We start from the raw sequence: 22,307 nt of genomic DNA, 5'->3' as shown, positions 1-22,307 counted from the left end.
TTGTTTTGCCATAAACTTCCCTCTTAGAACTGCTTTTGCTCCATCCCATAGGTTTTCTTTCGTCATGTTTTCACTATCATTGGTTTCAGGTATTTTTTTTTATTAACTCTTTGATAGCTTCAGTGATCTCTTGGTTATTTAGTAGCATACTATTTAGCCTCCATGTGTTTGTATTTTTTACAATTTTTTCCTGTAATAGATGTCTAGTCTCATAGTGTTGTGGTCGGAAAAGATACTTGATACGATTACAATTTTCTCAAGTTTACCAAGGCTTGATTTGTGTCCCAGGATATGATCTGTCCTGGGGAATATTACATAAGCACTTGAGAAGAAAGTGTATCCTGTTCTTTTAGGAAGAAATATCCTGTAAATATCAATTAATTCCATCTTGTTTAATGTATCATTTAAACCTTGTGTTTCCTTATTTATTTTCATTTTGGATGATCTGTCCATTGGTGAAAGTGGGGTGTTAAAGTCCCCTAGTATGATTGTGTTACTGTCAATTTCCCCTTTCATGGCTGTTAACATTTGCCTTATGTATTGAGGTGCTCCTATGTTGGGTGCATAAATATTACAATTGTTATATTTTCTTCTTGGATTGATCTATTGATCATTATGTAGTGTGCTTCTTTGTCTCTTGTAATAGTCTATTTTCAAGTCTATTTTTTCTGATATGAGAATTGCTACTCCAGCTTTCTTTTGCTTTCCATTTGCATGGAATATCATTTTCCATCCCCTCACTTTCAGTCTGTATGTGTCCCTAGGTCTGAAGTGGGTCTCTTGTAGACAGTATGTATACAGGTCTTGTTTTTGTATCCATTCAGCCAGTCTATGTTTTTTGGTGGGAGCATTTAATCCATTTATGTTTAAGGTAGTTATCAATATGTATGTTCCTGTTCCCATTTTCTTAATTGTTTTGGGTTTGTTATTGTAGGTCTTTTCCTTTTCTTGTGTTTCCGGCCTAGAGAAGTTCCTTTAGCATTTGTTGTAAAGCTGGTTTGGTGGTGCTGAATTCTCTTAGCTTTTCCTTGTCTGTAAAGCTTTTAATTTCTCTGTCGAATCTGAATGAGGTCCTTGCTGGGTAGAGTAATCTTGGTTGTATATTTTCCCCTTTCATCACTTTAAATATCTCCTGCCACTCCCTTCTGGCTTTGTAGAGTTTCTGCTGAAAGATCAGCTGTTAACCTTATGGGGATTCCCTTGTATGTTATTTGTTGTTTTTCCTTTGCTGCTTTTAATATTTTTTCGTTTTAATTAATTTTTGATAGTTCGATTAATATGTGTCTTGACGTGTTTCTCCTTGGATTTATCCTGTATGGTACTCTCTGTGCTTCCTGGACTTAACTCTTTCCTTTCCCATGTTAGGGAAGTTTTCAACTATAATCTCTTGAAATATTTTCTCAGACTATTTCTTTTTCTCTTCTTCTTCTGAACCCCTGTAGTTCCAATGATGGTATGATTAATGTTGTCCCAGAGGTCTCTGAGACTGTCCTCAACTCTTTACATTCTTTTTTCTTTATTCTTCTCTGTGGTAGTTATTTCCACTTTTTTATCTTTCAGGTCACTTATCCGTTCTTCTGCTATTCATTCCTCCTAGAGAATTTTTAATTTCATTTATTGTGTTGTTCATCATTGTTTGTTGGCTCTTTAGTTCTTCTAGGTCCTTGTTAAATGTTTCTTTTATTTTCTCCATTCTGTTTCCTAAGATTTAGGATCATTTTTAGTATCATTACTCTGAATTCTTTTTCAGGTAGACTTCCTATTTCCTCTTCATTTGGTTGGTCTGGTGGGTGTTTACCTTGCTTGTTCATCTGCTACATATTTGTCTGTCTTCTCATTTTGCTTAACTTACTGTGTTTGGGGTCTCCTTTTCACAGGCTGCAGGTTCGTAGTTCCTGTTCTTTTTGTGTCTGCCCCCCAGTGGGTAAGGTTGGTTCAGTGGGTTGTGTAGGCTTCCTGGTGGAGGGGACTGTGTTCTGGTGGGTGGAGCTGGAACTTGTCTTTCTGGTGGGCAGAGCAGTGTCCGGTGATGTGTTTTGGGGTGTCTGTGAACTTAGTATGATTTTAGGTAGCTTCTCTGCTAATGGGTGGGGTTGTGTTCCTGTCTTGCTTGTTGTTTGTCATGGCGTGTCCAGCACTGGTCTTTGAGTGGAGCTGGGTCTTAGCATTGAGATGGAAATCTCTGGGAGAGGTCTTGCTGATTGATATTATGTGGTGCCGGGTGGTCTCTGGTGGTCCAGTGTCCTGAACTCGGCTCTCCCACCTCAGAGGCTCAGGCCTGATACCAGTGCAGAGCTGAAGACCCTGTCACCCACATGGCTCAGAAGAAGAGGGAGAAAAAAAGAAAGAAAATAAATAAATAAATTTAAAAAATAAAAATAAAATAAAATAATTAAAAGAAAAAATTAAAATAAAAAAGGTTTTAAAAAGTAATTTAAAAAAAGGAGAGCAACCAAACCAGTAAATAATCCCACCAATGATATTAAATGCTAAAAACTATACTATGATAAAGATAAAAATCAGAAACAAGTCAGTTGCAGACAGCAAACCCTAACTCTACAGTTGCTCCCAAGGTCCACCGCCTCAATTTTCAGATGATTCGTTGTCTATTCAGGTATTCCATATATGAAGGGTACATCAAGTTGACTGTGGGGATTTAATCTGCTTTCCCTGAGGCTGCACGGAGAAATTTCCCTTTCTCTTCTTTGTTCGCACAGCTCCTGGGGCTCAGTTTTGGATTTGGCCCCGCCTCTGCATGTAGGTCGCCTGAGGGCGTTTGTTCCTGCCCAGACAGTAGGGCGTTAAAGGAGCGGCTGATTAGGGGGCTCTGGCTCACTCAGGCTGAGGGGTGGGAGGGGTATGGAATGAGGGGCTAGCCTGTGGCGGCAGAGGCCAGCATGATGTTGGAACCACCTGGGGGGCACCGTGTGTCCTTCTGAGGAAGTTGACCTTGGATCACGGGACCCTGGCCATGGCGGGCTGCATAGGCTGCTGGGAGGGGAGGTGTGTATAGTGACCTCTGCTTGCACACAGGATTTTTGGTGGCTGCAGTAGCAGCGTTAGCATTTCATGCCTGTCTCAGGTGTCCGCCCTGATAACCACGGTTCATGCCTGTCTCTGAAGCTCGTTTCGGTGGGGCTCTGAATCCCCTCTCTTTGCACACCAGGAAACAATTGTCTCTTGACTCTTAGACAGTTCCAGACTTTTTCCCAGACTCCCTCGCAGTTAGCTGTGGAGCACTAGCCCCCTTCAGGCTGTGTTCATGCAGCCAACCCCAGTCCTCTCCCTGGGATCTTACCTCCAAAGCTGGAGCCTCAGCTCTCAGCCCCCACCCGCCCCGGCAGGCGAGCAGACAAGTCTCTCAGGCTGGTGAGTGTTGGTCAGCACCGATCTTGTGCGGGAGTCTGTCCGCTTTGCTCTCTGCACCCCTGTTGCTGTGCTCTCCTCTGTGGCTCCGAAGCTTCCCCCCTACCCACTCCCCATCTCCACCAGTGAAGGACTTCCTAGTGTGTGGAAACTTTTCCTCCTTCACAACTCCCTCCCCGAGGGGCAGGTCCCAACCCTATTCTTTTGTCTCTGTTTTTTCTTTTTCCTTTTGCCCTACCCAGGTACGTGGGGGGTTGCTTGCCTTTTGGGAAGTCTGAGGTCTTCTGCCAGTGTTTAGTAGGTGTTCTGTAGGAGTTGTTCCACATGTAGATGTATTTTTGATATATTTGTGGGGAGGAAGGTGATCTCCATGTCTTCCTCCTCCGCCATCTTGAAGCACCCCATCCAATCACTGTTTTCTTAAAGTCAATTCAAATTCTCTCTAATTTCAGTGGTTTTCTCATTCCCTCTTTCCATGATAAACAAGAGCTGAATCTGTACCAGGAGCACATGGCATCAAAACATGGCTATTTTCTGCCTTATCTGTTTTACCACCTTGGCAAGTTTTATCAAGATAATAACATTTAGTCATAAACACTTGGACAGATTGAAAACCTCCCTGTTCTCTTTACATAATGAACATGAAAATAATAGATGATCATATGTCAAATTATTCATGGAAGGCACTGTGCTTTAGGTACCATATTGATGACTCAATATTTTTCTATTAAAAGACTGTTTATAGTATTAAGAGCAATAGACAAGAATAAAACATAATTTAAGAAACTGAAGCCATGTTTATTTCTAGTGGAGTACAGACTCCTTTTAGCTCTACTTCACTAGAAATAAAGTGTAAGAAAGTTAGGGAGTGTGAGAAAGTTAGGGAGTGCTCGAGTAGCGTTTTCCATACACAATACTTTCCAGAAATTGATTCATGAAATCAGCTTGGTTGGTCATGGTAATCCCTCTTTTATGACATCAAAGAGAAAAGGATAGGATAGGATAGGACAGGATAGACAAGTCAGATTGTATCATGTGCAGTAGGAATTAATATTTTGTGAAATTTAATTTAATTTGAAATTGAATGTAAAATGTATTCCTCACCACTGTTGTTGTCCCCTGAAAGTATAATATCACACTTTCTCTTGATTGTGTGAGATTTTAAGTTAAATTTTTTTTAATTTTAAAAATATGGCATTTATTTCCTGGAATTATCATAAGAATAGGAAGGGAATAAAGACATGTCTGAAAAATATAAACAGTTTCTACCGTAAGAATTCTACTTATGAACTTATTAAAAAATTAAAAGTTAACCAAAATTCTTCTCATGGACAAGTTTGTCTTTATGACAACATGTTTATAAACTGCTTGGGCTAGACAATGAAACCTTGATTGTGTGGATTTACAGAAGAGAAGCCAAAACGAGAATTAAACTGCTTAGCTTTGGAAAAATGAGACAATTAAGTTAACTTTTATTCCTTGAGATTATAGTCTGGATACCAACTGGATATTCATAGGTGTAGGCTGTTGTCTAATGGCTTCTACATTCAAATCTATTATTCTGAAGAATTCCAATTTCTTCATCACCATAAAATTTCTTGTATCATTTCCTAGGGCTGCCATAACAAATTACTACAAACCAGGGAACTTAAAACAACAAAAATGTTTTTCACTCTTTGAAGGCTACAGGTTTAAAATCAACGTGGTGGCATGCCCATGTTCTCTAGTCTCACTTCTGGTGGTTGCTGGCAGTGCTTGTTATCCCTGGGCTTGTATTTGAAGAGCATCACAGGGCTGTGTGATCACATTGCATCTCCTCACTGCATGCATCTCTTCCACTGTTAGTCCAATCTGGCAATGTTTCTGCTGAGATGGTTGATGGACCTATGAGTCACATGCCTAATCTCTTCACCAAAAGATTAACCAGACATAACCTTGGCTCTATTTCCAGCTCTCTGAATAGGCTTAGAACTTTCCCAGCCATCAAATTCTGGTTCCTTTTTGCTTAGCAGTTCCTTCCTCAAGTTATCTCTTTCCCCTGCCTTTTTTACTATGAGCAGCAAGAAGAAAGAAGACTGCACCTTCTACACTTTTCTTGGAAATCTCAGCTAAATATCCAGGTTCATCCCTTACAAATTCTACTTTTCACCCAACAGCAGAAGACAATGTAGTCAAGTTCTCTGCCACTTTATAACTAGCATCATCTTTGATTCAGTTTCCAATAACATGTTACTCATCTCCACCTGAGACCTTACCAGAAGCACTTTGAATATTTCTCTACATATTCTGTTCATGTTGACATATGAATTTGCCAATATAAAAGCTTTTTCTGTATTTCTCACTTCTTTCTGAGTCCTCACCAAAATCACCGTTTATGTCAGTATTTCTAACAACAGTCTCTTCGAGGCAATCTAAGTTTTTCTATCACGCACCACAAAATTTTTCCAGTCCCTACCCATTAGTCAATTCCAAAACACTTCACCATTTTTAGGTATTTGTTAGAGCAGCATCCCACTCCTGGCACCAAAATCTATATCAGTTTCTTAGGGCTTCCATAACAAAGTACTACCTGGATTTAGTATAATGCTACAGTAATCAGGACAGTGTGGTATTGGTGAAAGAATAGACACATAGATCAATGGAACAGAATAGAGCCCGGATATTGTTAACATATCTTTGACAAAGAAGCAAAGGAAATTCAATGGAGAAAGGATAGTTTTTTCAATAAGTTTTGCTTTAACAAATGTACATGAACATGCAGAAAAATGAATCTAGACACAGACTTTTCTCCTTTCACAAAAATTAGCTCAAAATAGATCATTAGCCTAAATGTAAAATACAAAACTACACAACTTCTAGAAGATAACATAGGGGAAAATCTGTAATGACCTTGGGTTGGGTGATAACTTTTTAGATACGACACTGAAATATGATCCAACAAAGAAAAAATTGATCTATAAGTTAACTTCATTAAAATTAAAAGTCATCTGGAACATGAACAAAAATGTTAGGGTTTGCTAAAGTTGGGTGGTGGGCACATGGTTTGTTATGTTCTCATTGTACTTTTCTGGGTGTCTGAAATTCTTAGTATTAAAAATAATATAAACTAAAAAATAAGAAAATTCTGATATTTTTCCTGTATAACATTTCCTGAAAATATTTTATTCAACTCTGTACATTCTTTTTTTTAAAAATGTATCTTCATCATCACTAAAAATGTGTTTTGAATGATCTAACATGATTATTGCTTGAGATGCAGATGTTTGACCCAGGTATGGTATTGTAACTGGAAATTTGAGGACTCAAAGACTCATTTGCACAGCACTTCAACAGTTCTTCTTTCTTTAATTCTTCCTGTGGATGTAGATTTGTGGTCCCCACAGATAATTTTTCACTCTGTTGTTTTCCTAATGACATTCAATACTCAAAACCATGATAACACCCCCAAGAATAGTTAGCAAATTTGCATTAAATTTCTTTGCCCACTTTTACTTTAGAGAGATGACCTCTCTAAGAAGCCAAAGAGACTGTTGACAGTTCGGGTGGTGCCTTCCTTAAGTGTCAACTTTCAAAATAAAGTCATTGAGAGAGTGTTCTCTAATATGGAAGACTATATCAGGACTCAAATATAAAATTATTACACTTTTTCTGAAAGACAGTAAGGAGGGGACAATCCCATGTTTTATACTCAGATATAAGTTATTACCAGTTAAGCTCTTCCAGCAGACACTAGGCTCCTTCGTTTATGAGCTGTCCTGGGCATTCAAATACTCTAGTACCTAGAATTGTGCATGGCTTATAGTATATGTTAAGTAACTGCTTGTGAATGAATGAGTGAACAAAATCGAATTTGCATTAGTTAAGTATGAGTGTACATGAGGGTTGTGTGCTGTAGAATACTTGGGTAAAAATCACATCACTGACAACATAATTGTCTGTTGAGTATGTCTTTTTTTCTGATACTTGGCAAGCAAGTGTTTTGTTTTAACGAGTTAAGTATACATTAAGAGAAATTTCTGACAAGAAATAAGAAAACGTTTAACAGAGGTACAGTTACTATGGACTACGACCAGCAATAGCACTACAACCAGTTAGTGCTACTAATTACAAACTAGGTTTTGAAACAGTTTACTTCCTTGTGCATGAAAAGCATCCCAGAAGGAATTTTTGCCATTTAAGAGAAAAGGATTATGTAAAATAGTTAAATTAAAAATATTTAAACATCAAAATTATGCAAAATTTTAAATATTTAAATATAGACTCATATTATGAATAACTTGACTTTAAGAAAAAAAGCCTTGATAAAATTAGTAATTATATGTATCATGTAGCTTGAAATGTGGTAGCCATTATTGTCAATAGCAAATCAACACAAGAGTTGCATTTTGCAACAGTAATAGCTTACTTGGCACCTCTGTTTACCAAAAATTCACTTTTGGTGAAACTTAATTATGTGTTTTGAAGACATATTACAAATATTCTCTTTCAGCTGCCTGGCATATTTGTTGTCTTCTGTAAAGCTTATTTTAAAATGGTATTTTACTTCAAACAGCAAAATAAATGGACTTCAGGCAATTTCATACCTATTTTGTAAAGCTGTGTAAAGAAGCATATTACTTTTTTACAAATAAATTGTCATACGTATTTTCCACTCTATTCTTAACCAATAGATATCACCCACTTCTGTCTTAAGATTATTGAGTGCCCCTGAACTCTCTTAAAGAAGATTTTGACAGTCTGTCTAAACCATTTTTATCACATTGCTTGCGGGAGACTACTCTGTTTTGACTAGAATAGGAAGTGTCTGCAGCACATTAAGAAAAAAGGCAATTCATTAATAACTATAAAATCTTTGAAAAGATAGTTAAATCATTTCATGCTACATTGTACTATTTAAATTGCCCTAAATGTTTATTACTGGTTTTGGTGATGCTAGGTAAATATACGACACAAGGGTAACACCGGTAAACAAATGTTCCCCAAAGAGTAAATTGCATACCACTGGTGAAGCAAAATATTATTTTAGGTAATACAGAGACCAACATTGTCTAATAGTAACACATTTATATTAACACGTATGGTAGCTCGTCTGCAAAAATGATCCCCAATGAACCATTCGTTTCTGTTCTCAAGCCATTTTTAGTTACCTGCCACATTGAGTCTAGGTGAGTTGCTTTAACCAGTAGGATGTGGCAGAAGTGACGTTGTGCCATTTTCAGACCTAATCTTTAAGGAGACCTGACCCCCTCAACTTTTTGTAATTTAGGAAGGTCTGAGCCACCAATTAAGAAATCTGGTTTCCATGCTAGACTATGGGACAAGACCATGTAGAAAAGCCATTTGGAGGGGAGAAGATCTGGAACCACATGCAGAGAGAGACGGAGGTCCAGACACCTCAGTGTTCCAACTGAGCCCAGAGTTCCATCTGTCCCAAGAACAGAGTCACAGTCACGTGAATAAAGACATCCTGGAGGTTCCAGCCTCAGCACCATCTAGCTGCAGCAACAAAACAGACCCAGACCAGACCCAGATCAGCAGAAGAACCATCCAGCTGAGTTCTAGTCAATTCTTAAATCATGAGAGATAGTAAAATCGTGTGTGTGTGTGTTTTTTTAAAGGTTACAAAGTTTTGGGGTGGTTTATTACACGGCAGCAGACAATCAAAATGGAAACTGATAGCAGAAGTGGGTACTGCCATAGCAAAAAAAAAAAAAATGTGGTATTGGTTTTGTTATTACGCAGCACGTAGAGAGTGGAAGGGCCTGAAGGTATTGTTAATGGAACCTGGAAAGTATGGACATCAGGATGAGAGGCTGAAGAAAAGGGAACTCGAGTTGTACAACAATAGGAAATTCATAAAACAGCGGCCTGAGATGACGTGGAAGATGGAAGAGACATCTAAGGAACTTGTCATTTTAGCTATGGAGGTTTCCAGACCGAAAATTGAAACTGCCCATGGACTTATTTTGGCCCCCTTTGATGAAGTATGGGAGGCCTGAGATGAGCTAAAGAATTCAGTTTGCAAACAGAATTTAGAGGAATGTAATGAAATCAAGGCTTGCTAAGTCTGAAAATACAATGGCTTCTCACCCCAAGTATCTCCTGTAAAAAGACTCTCAAAAATAATAATAGACCTCCGTGCTAAGATGACATCTATAGCAAAATGGAACCTCAGGTAAAGATCAAGTACAGGTTACACCTGTAAGACCCTTTGTGAAAACCTCAGGAAAATGTAAGGCGAGTGTGCCGGCCGTATCATCTAGACAAAAGGTTTCTGAAAATCTGAGGGCATTCCTTATAGACCACCTCTGATAGATAATAGGGTGTCTAAGAGAACATCTAAGAATCTTAAGGGTGTTGTCCCATGGCAGGCTGGCCCATAGCCCAAGTAGAGAGGGGCTTATCTTGAAGAGATTTGTGCTTATGGCTTCTGTCTAGTGGAGCAGGTCATACCATAATACCTAGATGGCTTAAAAGTTCATAGGGGCTCTACCAGCTCAGACTAAAGGGTAAAGAGACAGTTGAATAAGAAAAGAGAGAAAAAAAAGAGAGAAAAAAAAAAAGAAAAGAGACCTCTGAGCCCTTGAACTACAAGAATAGAAAGCAGACAGAAATTTCCTTAAGTTGCCCACTCAGGCCATTTCTCATGGAAAAAGAAGCATAAGCTCAGAAATTAGAACCAAGAGTCCAGAGGACAGAGCTGACTGATTAGAAGAATCACTCTCAGGAAGTAAAATTTGCTCCCTGGCCCAGAGCCAGGGCAATTGGAAACACGGATCTGTCTAGATTTCATAATCGCTATGGTCTAGTGTCCGTTACATGCCTTCCCAAATCCTTTTGAATGAATTGTCTCTTTCAGTACTCCCGTTTCTGTCTCATCTTTGTTATATTTTGCCAATCCAGGCCTAAGCCTTAAAAACTCTTTGTTATCTTCTGGTTTTGCACTTTTATAAGTCCTGAAAGACCACACGGGACAGCCAGCTACCCTGCTGAAGAGAACAATGTAGCGGCCTAGTGGAGAGGGCGAGACCCCAAGACTACATTGAGGGAGAGAGGCCCAGCCATCCCATTGCTACAGCTGAGCCCTGTCTTCTAGAACCAACCACATCAGGCCACCAGACATATCAGTGAAGCCACCTTGGACATTCCAGCCCAACCAGCAGTAAATGCTGCTACCTGGGGGTCCTCAAATAAGAAGAGCAAAAAGTCCATCCAGGTGAACCAACCATAGCCACACCAGAGGATTTTGAAGGAAATAGAATGGTGGTTATTTTAAGATAATAGGCATTAGAGTGCCTTATTATGAACCAATAAAACGATGTGTTTTGGAAACACATGTAGTGATTACATAACACCCGTGATCCCCAACAGATTGCTGCCTTTAGTGGACCCACCCAGATAGTGGATTCACCATAACATTTCAAGCCTACCCCCTGAATGCCTCAAACCTACAGAAATTGAAACGTCAATCATCATTTTTTAGAAGGATGCAAAGTATAAAAAATGTGGGTTTTTACTGTGGTTTTTTAAAAATTTTATTTTTTATTTATAGTTGATTCACAATGTTGTATTAATTTGTGCTGTACAACAAAGTGACTAAGTTATACTCATATATATATTCTTTTTCATATTCTTTTCCATTATGGTTTATCGCAGGATATTGACATACTTCCCTGTGCTATGCAGTAAGACCTTGTTGTTTATCCATTCTATTTATACCAGTTTGCATCTGTGAATCCCAAACTCCCAATCCATCCCTCTCCCACCCTCCTCCCCCTTGACAACTACCAGTCTATTCTCTGTTCCTGATTCTGTTTCATAATTAGGTTCATTTGTGTCATCTTTTAGATCCCACATATAAGTGACATCATATGGTATTTGTCTTTCTCTGTCTGACTCGCTTCACTTAGTATGATAATCTCTAGGTCCATCCATGTTGCTGCCAATGGCATTATTTCATTCTTTTTATGGCTGAGTAGTATTCCTACTGTGGATTATTAAATATTGAGTCTATAAGCACATCATTCCATTTTTTCCCAGCAGTACTTTAAATCCTCACCTCTGGGGCTATTGGCACCTATTGAATATAAAAAAAGTTCCTATAGGGCTTCCCTGGTGGCGCAGTGGTTGAGAGTCCGCCTGCCAATGCAGAGGACACGGGTTCGTGCCCCGGTCCGGGAAGATCCCACATGCCGCGGAGCGGCTGGGCCCGTGAGCCGTGGCCGCTGAGCCTGTGCGTCCGGAGCCTGTGCTCCGCAACGGGAGAGGCCACAACAGTGAGAGGCCCGCGTACCGCAAAAAAAAAAAAAAAAAAAAAAAAATTCCTATAATTATACATAATCATGAATTGGAATAAGACCTGTCATTGGTATTTTTTTTGGTTTTCTTTTTTTATTTTGTTGTTGGTTATCCCATCATGGATGACTAATTTGAAAGAGAATTTTTAAAGCATAATGACAAAGAGACTGATAGAAATAGTAATAGTACTGTTAGCGATACAGCCATATGTCTTCAAAGAGTTATGAAAACTAAGTAAATAAATTACTTAGTGTTTCATAAATATTATCTACAAAAGAACCCCAAAATATCATTAAAATGTATAAAATAGTTGACTACATCAAAGTAAAAATCTTCTGCACAGCAAAGGAAATCGTTAACAAAGTGAAATGGCAACATACTGAATGGGAGAAAAAATTTGCAAATTGTATACCTGATGAGTGGTTAATATCCAAAATATACAGAGAACTCATATAACTCAATAGCCAAAAATATCCAATTAAAAATGGGCAGAGGATCTGAAGAAGACATACACATGGCTTATAGGTACATGAAAAGATACTCAACATCACTAATCATCAGGGAAATGCAAATCAAAATCACAAAGGGGTATTACGTCACACCTGTTAGAATGGCTCTTATCACAAAGATAAGAAATAAGTGTTAATGAGGTTGTGGAGAAAAGGGAACTCTTGTGCGCTGTTGATGGGAATGTAAATTTGTGCCGCTACTATGGAGAACAGAGTACAGAGCTTCCTCAGTAAATTAAGAATAGAACTACCGTATGAGCCAGCAATTCCACTTCAAGGTATTTATGTGAAGAAAACAAAAATACTAATTTGAAAAGAAATATGCACCCACATGTTCATTCCAGTATTATTATTTACAATATCAAAGACATGGAAACAACCTCAGTGTGCATCAATAGGTGAATGGATAAGAAGATGTGGCATACATATACAAGGGAATACTATTCAGCCATAAAAAATGAAATATTGCCATTTGTGACAGCATGGATGGAACTTGAGAGTATTATGCTAAGTGAAATAGGTCAGACAGAGAAAGACAAATACTATATGATCTGATTTATATTTAGAATTTAATAAGCAAACTAAAACAAGCCATAGATACTGATAGAAGAATGGTGGTTGCCAGAAGCAGGGGATAGGAGGTGGGCAAAATGGGTGAAGGGGGTCAAAATGTCCAACCCAGTTAGAAAATAAGTAAATCATAGGGATACAACATGCAGCATGGTGACTATAGTTAATAATCCTGTATTGCATATTTGAAAGTTGCTAAGAGAGTAGATCTTATAAGACCTCACCACGAGGAAAAAAAATTTATTTTTTAACTATGTATGGTGACAGATGTTAACTAGACTAATTGTGGTGATCATTTCACAATATATACACATATTGAATCGTTATGTTGTACACCTGAAACTAATGTAATGTTATATGTCAATTTTATCTCAATACAAATTTTTACATAAAATATATAGAAATATTTGATGTTTCTTATTTTGATGAACTGGCAATAAAATGGGTTCTATTCCATTCTGAATCATAGATATACAGGCACACATTAAATGAATCAAGCTCAAGAATAATTTTGAAGTACCCGAAGTATGCCAAGCGGAATCTATCAAAATATTCAAAATTAAGTATAAAGATATTCAAATGTGTCTCAAAAATTAATGTCTGTTGTGTCGGGACAAAGGCAAAAGCTTTGGAATACTTGCGTTCAGTGTCACATTTAAACACAAGGTTAGAGATGCTGAACTTTTGGCAGGTTCTTTAGTAAATTTGCCATTAAGTAATGACAAAAATCACGTTTGTGAATGGAATAAATACAGTGATAGATAAAGTGCTTTCATCAAAAAATAAAGTTTATTTTAAAATTCTAGATATGGCAGAAACCAAAGAAATGATTGCTATCTTAAGTGTGGCCATGTACGTTCATTAACAACTGTTTTGCAGATATGAGTGACTAAAGAATTCCATGAAGACTTTTTTCATTCAACCATTGAAAATAGCTATGATTAGAGATTTCTAAATAATTTGACAGCTCCATCCCAACTAGTAACATAGAATAAACGTGATAAACTGAGTTAAGCGCTGACACTAAAGATGTATTTGGTCTTAGACTAAGAAAACCTGTTGCAGGCATTTAAGTTGTTACAACAGAAGCAAATTATATTCTGTGTTGAACACATAAGGAATTTTTTGTCCCATTAGTTATATACAGTTTTTTAGGAAAAGTATTTTTTCATCAGTTAAAATTTTCATCTGCATTAAGGGTAGACCTCCAAATTCTTGACTGTTTGTGAAGAGATAGGGAATGTTTAAAAAACATTTTAATGTTTAAAAATGTTTAAAAACCTGCTCTTTCAGACTGAATTATGTTGACTCTCAGAAAATATAGAGTGTTTTATCTGGTGATTAGAACTTTACCTTTCTCTGGAAGAAATATTTAATCAGTAAGATTTTTATGCAGGAATTTGCAAATTAATTTTGTACAAATAATGGCTCATTCGAAAAGTCTGAATGGATGAGGATTAGTCAGGATGGGTTAGATGAAGCTGTGGTGATAAATAATCCCCCATATTCTTTGACTTGCAAAACATGAGTCTGTGTCCTACTCAGTTTGGCTAGAACCCAGGTCCACAACAGTCGCCTTCATTTTATTTTTTATTTTTTTGCTTTGAAGACGTATCTTTTAGTAGGTGAGCAGGGACCATTAGAGAGGAAAGTACCTATGCGGTGCCTTCCACAGTGCCAGAGGGTATTCAGCACTGGCATTCCAAGGCTGGTGAAAATGACTTTCTTTCTTTCTCTCTCTCTCTCTCTCTCTGTGTATGTGTGTGATTTTTTTTTTTTAATTGAAGTATAGTTGATTTACAATGCTGTGTTAGTTTCAGGTGTACAGCACAGTGATTCAGTTACATTGTTATTCAGATTCTTTTCCCATATAGGTTATTACAAGATATTGAGTATAGTTCCCTGTGCTATACAGCAGGTACTTGTTGATTATCTATTTTATATATAGTGATGTGTATCTGTTAATCCCAAATTTCTAATTTATCCCTCCTCCCCACCTTTCCCCTTTGGTGACCATAAGTTTGTTTTCTATGTCCGGGAGTCTGTTTCTATTTTGTAAATAAGTTCATTTGTATCATTTTTTTAGATTCCACATACAAACGATAGCATATGGTATTTATATTTCTCTGTCTGACTTCATTTAGTATGATAATCTCTAGGTCCATCTATGTTACTGCAAATGGCATTATTTCATTCTTTTTATGGCTGAGTAGTATTCCATTGTGTGTGTGTGTGTATATATATATATGTATATATATACGTATATATATACATATGTATATACCACATCTTCTTTATCCATTCATCTGTAAATGGACATTTCGGTTGCTTCCATGTCTTGACTATTGTAAATAGTGCTGTTTTAGAACCTGATGGGATGGATTGCCACTATCAAAGCACTGCCATTTGCCATGGCAGGGGCAAGAAAATATAAGGCATTGGGCACTGACCCTTAAAGCTTCCACCAGGAAGTGACGCACATCATTCCATTCACCAAAGCAAGTCACATGGTGAATTTCAAGAAGGCAGTGAAGTGCAAGCTTACTGTGAGCCAGGAATCACGAGAACTAGAATACTGTTAGCTTCCTAACAACACCATAACTTCTTTACAAGTTAAGTTTGCTTAAGTATGAAGTCAAAAAGCATGTAAGCATTACATAAGTCAAGTACACCTACCTCCTTGATCAAATTGATATCTTGTCTAATCTGCTTATGAAATTTTTTGAAGAGTTTGCTAAAAACCACTGGAATTATTATAAAAAGACACTTGAAATATTTGAAAAAAGTTCTTGATAAACATTTTTCTCAGTCAGAAGGCACTGGTGAGTGGAGAATGAATCCTTTTCTTACGATGTGTGGGCAAAGTACTGATACAACTACATTCATTCATTCTGTAGATTACTTCAGTTGACAATTTGAAATAAAAGTCTAACAAAGGTCACGTATCTTCTCAGGAGCTAACGCTCAGTATCCAACTATGTTAGAGAAAAAATTAATTATTTTGCTTTCTGATCCCATATGCAAAGTTTTGATTCTTTATTTAACATAAAAACTTTAAAAAGCAAAAGTATTTTATTCAGGAACCTCATCTTCACCTTATGCTAAACCACATGTGCCTTTATCACTGACTAATCAAAAACATTATCATTTTTTCTCACTGAGTAACGTAATTTTTGATGCGCAGTTTTGCAAATTGACTAGATTTAGCATTACTTATATAGTCTTTAACATAAAAGCTTGGTTTTAATCATATTTGCATTTATAATCCCTCTACTTAGGGCAAGTGAGATCATTTTAAATGCATGGCAGTGATACAAGATTATTTTAAATACATGTATTTTAATACAGGGTAACAAAGTATAGAGTAAGCAAAAGTATATGTGGGAAACATACATACAGCCCAAAACTGTGGAAGAGTTATGCAAATGCTGATGTTTAGAAAGCAGTAATATAATCAATGGGTTATAAATAATTGTTTGAATTAAAATAGAAAAATAATTGGCTTAAGTTTGTTCTGAGTTAAAAGTTATCTTACTTTCTTTGGCACTTTTAATCATGAATACATTTTGGAAGTGCTGAAGATTTAGAAGTACTACCTCCAATTTAAAAAACCTGATTTTCTAAGGCTACTTATTAATAAACTTTCAAAGATCTGAAAAAAATGTATTGTGAAAAATAATTTACATAAAGTTATTTGAATATATACATATTGTTGCCTTTTTAGTATAAAATATTTGCAATTATATAAATAAGTAAAGCATTTTTGGACCCACAGTGATAGTTATACTGTGACATTTTTCGCCCCACTCCAAATGGCTTTTTGAGTATGTATAAGAATAGCAAACATTTCTTACCAAATAATTTACTGCTGTGGAAGTTTACTCTTAACCACAACTGGCTTAAGATAGGACAGGGAACTGCTTGGGTGAGGCAATTTTAGAGATGTCGAAAAGCCATCTAACTGCCATGAAACTTTACCAAAAACTTCACTTTCTTTGGTTTATGGTGTGAATTCTTATTAAAACCTAAGTAATCCTAAAAAGGACATAATAGTCTCAGCTGTTAGTTATTGTTTGTGATTTCAAGTCTGAAAACAAACTTTGATTAGGAAGGAGTAAGGGCTGATATTTTAATGGAATATTTGAGAGAAAAGTGAGGAATGTGAGGATGAGGAGGAACATAGATTAAAAAGTTTAAAATTTCATGACTTTATTCAGGGCTGTGGCCCTAACAGTTAATCTAAAATCAGTAGCTAATGATATGCCACCAACCCCTTGCAGATACTCGAGGATCCAAACCCAGAACCTACGCTAATTATTAAAGAAAATGCAGATCACAACTACAGTGAGGTATCACCTCACACCGGTCGGAATGGCCATCCTCAAAAAATCTACAAACTGTAAATGCTGGAGAGGGTGTGGAGAAAAGGGAACCCTCTTACACCGTTGGTGGGAATGTAAATTGGTGCAGCCACTATGGAGAACAGTATGGAGGTTGCTTAAACTAAAAATAGAGTTGCTGGGCTTCCCTGGTGGCGCAGCGGTTGAGAGTCCGCCTGCCGATGCAGGGGACACGGGTTCGTGCCCCGGTTCGGGAAGATCCCACATGCCACGGAGCGGCTGGGCCCGTGAGCCATGGCCGCTGAGCCTGCGCGTCCGGAGCCTGTGCTCCGCAACGGGAGAGGCCACAATGGTGAGAGGCCTGCGTACCGCAAAAAAAAAAAAAAAAAAATAGAGTTGCTATATGATTCAGCAATCCCAATCCTGGGCGTATATCTAGAAAAAATGAAAACTCTAATTCGAAAAGATACACTGGCATCTTTTTTTAAAAATAGTTTTTCAGTTTCATGTATTCATGTACCTCATAGTTTGTTCAGGAAGATTTTTAAATAACAATTCAGGTAAATCCTAACAAAGCATGCGTTACTCCATCAAACAATTTCCAGTGAACTCCTATTTTGATACCAGTTGGTGATCATTGTTTTGTATGGGTATATGTGTCTTTTAATTTAGAAATGTTTCCATTTGGTATTGCCTTGGTTGAACAGTATTTCATTTCTGTGGAAAGTCTAGTGGAGCCTTGAAAGTCCTCAGCTCAGTTTTTGGATTATTTTTTACTTTGTTTTTGTTTAGCTATCTCTGATTTTTTTCCTCTCCAACTAAACTTTCAATAGTTCAGATGTGTAATATATTTTATTTTATTATTTTTTTATTTTTTGCGGTACGTGGGCCTCTCACTGTTGTGGCCTCTCCCGTTGCGGAGCACAGGCTCCAGACGCGCAGGCTCAGTGGCCATGGTTCACGGGCCTAGCCGCTCCGTGGCATGTGGGATCTTCCTGGACCGGGGCGCGAACCGGTGTCCCCTGCACCGGCAGGTGGACTCTCAACCACTGCGCCACCAGGGAAGCCCGTGTAATATATTTTAAATTACAAATCTAATCACGTCCTACAATGTCCTAGAAATGGTAAGTGATTCATTTTGTCCAGAAGCAATATCACCATGAAATCAGAATCTTCTTTTGTTTATTCCTGGGTTCTAAGGACACTAATAAAAAAGCTAGAGTTTTCCAAGCAGCAATAATCATGGAAGGAGGGTTTTTCTTCACGGTTATTTATACACAAAGTTTTCTATTTCTCTTTTATATTATTATGACTTTATGAAATATCACAACCACAATTTGAATTTTAGACAGAAATTTAAAAGAGTATTTTTGAGGGTATGAAAAGTAAAACTTTTAGTTGTTTGGGTGGTTTAGTTGTTTCCTATTTTCAAATTTCTCCTTTATCCCCGGAGAAAACCCCAAACAAAACTCTAATGATTTCTTTTTCTTATATCAGTGTCGGTGTTCTATTACTAACCTACACAGTTCAAGTGATTAAAAAAAACCAGCAAACTTCTAAGGACATACCAGCTACTTCCAAGTTGCCTTGCTCTCAGATGAGTGCGAAACTGACCATTCACTTGAGCTTCTATGATGGTGGAACCACACAAGCCAGGAAACTAGGATCAGGAGCTGAGGCCATAGGATGGAGGCTGTATAATAGCTTCCCTGTACCTTTAGCTACGCAATCCGAAGGAAGGCTTTGAAAGTGCTGAGGGTTTGATGCCAAAGAAGAAACCCTTTCAGATGCATTTACCAAATGTTAGCTTAACATTCTCGGTGTGGTTTTCTGTTCATTAAATTACGTCATAAAAATTCCCATGATCTCATTCATTTCAGTCGTTGGGTAGAAGAAAACCCGAATAAACTACTAACTTGTCATTCACTTCTTTCAGCAGACAGAAACTCAGTTGGAAAGTGCAGACACAAGGTGAGCTACTGGAATATATAGAGGCCGGATGGGTTAGGAGCCGTAATGGAGACACGCATGACCTTCCTCGTGTGAGAGAGAAGACTGGCTGGGAGACAAACAACAGGAAAAAGCAAGAATGAAGGACTCTTGGCAGTGATCCAAGTAACAACCTAGGCTAGAGACAAGAGAAAATCAGCTCCTCTAGACAGAACAAGGAATGATAGGTAAGTGCTGGGAGTCAACCAGTGCTTCCAATGACAGGTTGGTATAGGAGAGTCAGGTGTTATAAACAGGGCCAGGGACCGAGCAGGTATGAGAGAGAATCCAAGCAGAAAAGTATAAAATAAACTTCGTAAAAAATGCAGCAGTTTGCAATTGTGTATTGAGAAGCATATCTGATTTGTACTTAAAGTTTTTGGTTTTTGTTTTGAGTGCTTGCTCTGATGGGGCATATAAAGCTGTTTATAGATAAAAATAGAAAACATAGCTATCTGCTTTTAAATCAGTAAAGGCACTTTTATGAAATCAAAAACAGCTGATAAAATTGCCATGCAAAATAAATCGCGAACGAATTGCAAGAAACAGCACTTACTTGAATGGTTCCATCAATTTCATGGGGGTGATCCTAACGCACAGTTTGGCTAGCCAAGCTGTTAAAAAAGGAAATTCAACTGAGTAAATTTGAAGATCTAGCTGGCTTTATCGAGCAATTCATGAATCCGGCAGCATCCCATCCAGTGAATAGAAGGGTGCTCCAAGGGGTTGTACAAAATGGAAGTTTTTTGTAGGCGGAAGGAGGGTGGGGCATGGAAGATATTAGCAAAATAAAGGATCTTTCAGGCCAGAAGTCACCTTCTTTGGGGAGAAGGGTGAGTGTCTTTCACCACACAGATTACTTCTCCTTTCTTTGGAGAGGGTCCATGTGGTGCTGACCAGAAAATTCCACACTGCCTACATTAAGATCACATTCCTGGGGAAGGTTGAAACTACAGTGAGGTCAGGTATTAAATCTAAGTTTAGTTTCATAGGTTTTAGCACAAGTGATGCCATCTTAGGCCTGTGGTTTTCTCCTTAACAAAGCTTAAATAAACTTTGATAAATACTCCCATGTAGGCAGCATATGACTCAAGGGGTTACAAAACAAAGAGAAAATAGCATATCCAAATTAAGGAATTTAAGGTTTGGGGATAATTGCAGTTTTCAAGATAATGATTAACAACAGTATACTCCCTGGCAATAACTGTTGCTAAGAAAACCCTGTGCTGGGACTTTCCTGAGACTCCACCAGCCAATGCAGGGGACACGGGTTCAAGCCCTGGTCCGGAAAGATTCCACATGCCGTGGAGCAACTAAGCCCATGCACCACAACTACTGAGCCTGCACTCTAGGGCCCGCGAGCCACAAGTGCTGAGCCCGCATGCCACAAGTGCTGAGCCCGCGTGCCACAACTACTGAAGCCCACGCGCCTAGAGCCCATGCTCCGCAACAATAGAAGCCACAGCAATGAGAAGCCCGCGTACTGCAACGAAGATCCAACACAGCCAAAAATAAATAAAATAAATAAATAATTTTATTTAAAAAAAGAAAGAAAACTGTGCTGTTGCTGGTGGTCACTAAGAGAGGAGGAAGGACAAGGCAGGGAGAATCACTCTATCAGTTTGCTTTTTTTTTCTGTTAATGAAGTAAAATTTAATAGCTGTCGTATCATCAAAGCTACATTAATGCAATTGTAAAGAATTACAGTTTTTTTTCAAGTGAAAAATTTATTGGATAGCACTTATAGAGTGCAAACGATATGCCACATATGATTCTATCATCTTATGCTCTGTGCTGTCTTATGCTCTGGGAACCCAGATGAAAGCTTGTCAGACCACAGTTCAAGTTCCCATAGGTGTTTATTCACATGCATCTTGAGGAAAATTTGTACGGAGAACCTAACCTAGCTACAAAACCTCAGACCACATCAACGTTTTTGAAAGGTACAGAACCACAGAGACAATTTACCATGGAGGAATGTGTAAAAAGAAAGGAATTTTCCAACGATTGCCATTTAGCCAGTAACGGCAAACATGTTTGGATTTCCTTGGTTCCTTTGCAGAGTCGCTCCACTGGGTACAACTGCCCTCATGGCAGTGGCAGTGGTGGGGAATCAAATTTCCAATGGTCCCCCCGCTTCACCTCTTGGAGGCAACAACATTAAGACACAGGATAGTCAAGGCTCAGCTCATTTTCCCCTACTGGGCTGGTTCTCTGGCCTTTTCAGTAATGGTGACACCATCCACCTTTTCACAGAATCCAGAAACTCAGAACTTAGCACAGACTGTCCTCAGGCTTTAACATCGCATTGTAATCAACCTGTACGTACTGTTGACTCAAGCTAATTAATATCCTAATCATGCATCCCCTTTGTTTGATCCCCCTGCCATATGACAACCTTTATTTTCCCAATCTGGACCAGACCATGGCTTCTTTCAACCTCCAGGCTTGACTGCCTTCAAAATGTCTGCTTCTTAAAGATTACCAGAGTAATCTTATAAAACTGCAAATATTCTTCTGATTGTCTTGCTTAAAATGCAACATAGTTCCTTGGTGTCTACGAGTCAAGTCTCAATGTCTTAGCTCCTTAGCAATATCTAAGGCCTAACTTAATCAGACTCCTTCTTATTTCTTCAGTTGTATCCCCAAGTTCTTTATGCTCCAAAACTAACAAATGACTTCTGTTTTCTTGTACGTATGTATTAGGTTTTATACTATGGGGAGTTGTCTCTGCCAGGACTTCTCTTATTCTTCATATCGGCCTTGCAAAGTCTTATTCACCCTCCACAATCCTTCAATTTCCTATTCAAATGTGTCTTCCTCTCTGAGCCCCTCCCTACCTCAAAACAAAACAAAACAAAAGAATGTTCACTTTTTTCCTTGTCCACTTCCCTGCCTTTTATATACCTTTGTTAGGACACATATTTTTAGATTTTTTTTTTTTTTTTTGGATTGCTTCTTTCTACCGTAGTGTGAAAACATACCTAATCTTAGTACTTGCAGTATTTTAAACACTCATATGCGTGAAGTTCTCAGCATCTGCTTATGGAATTGAAGATTTGTCTTAGAGCTCACAGGAGAAAAAAAGGGTCATTACTGACAGCTGAAATGCAGGGAGTTATAAAAGAGTTCAGTATATCCTGGGAATGGTGGTTAGTTTTGTGTAACTGGAGCATATGGTCATATGTAATAGGAAGTGGTGGTATTTGTCGAGGACAGATTATAAAAGATCTCA

The 22,307-nt window shown here is 38.0% G+C and overlaps 1 protein-coding gene across 1 annotated transcript in view; it reads left to right on the top strand.

Moving 5' to 3' along the window:
• DLGAP1 (DLG associated protein 1) overlaps positions 1-22,307 on the top strand; it is a 1,249,700-nt gene that overhangs the window by 362,544 nt on the left and 864,849 nt on the right. The window contains exon 3 of the mRNA XM_060310335.1: positions 19,020-19,260. The gene's annotated coding sequence lies outside the window, so the exon portion shown is untranslated. The remainder of the gene's footprint in view (positions 1-19,019; positions 19,261-22,307) is intronic.

Source organism: Globicephala melas, chromosome 13 (assembly GCF_963455315.2).
Source record: "Globicephala melas chromosome 13, mGloMel1.2, whole genome shotgun sequence".
NCBI classification, from domain to species: domain Eukaryota; kingdom Metazoa; phylum Chordata; class Mammalia; order Artiodactyla; family Delphinidae; genus Globicephala; species Globicephala melas.
Note: the sequence above shows the minus strand (reverse complement) of the source record. Positions and strands in the feature narration are given on the sequence as shown.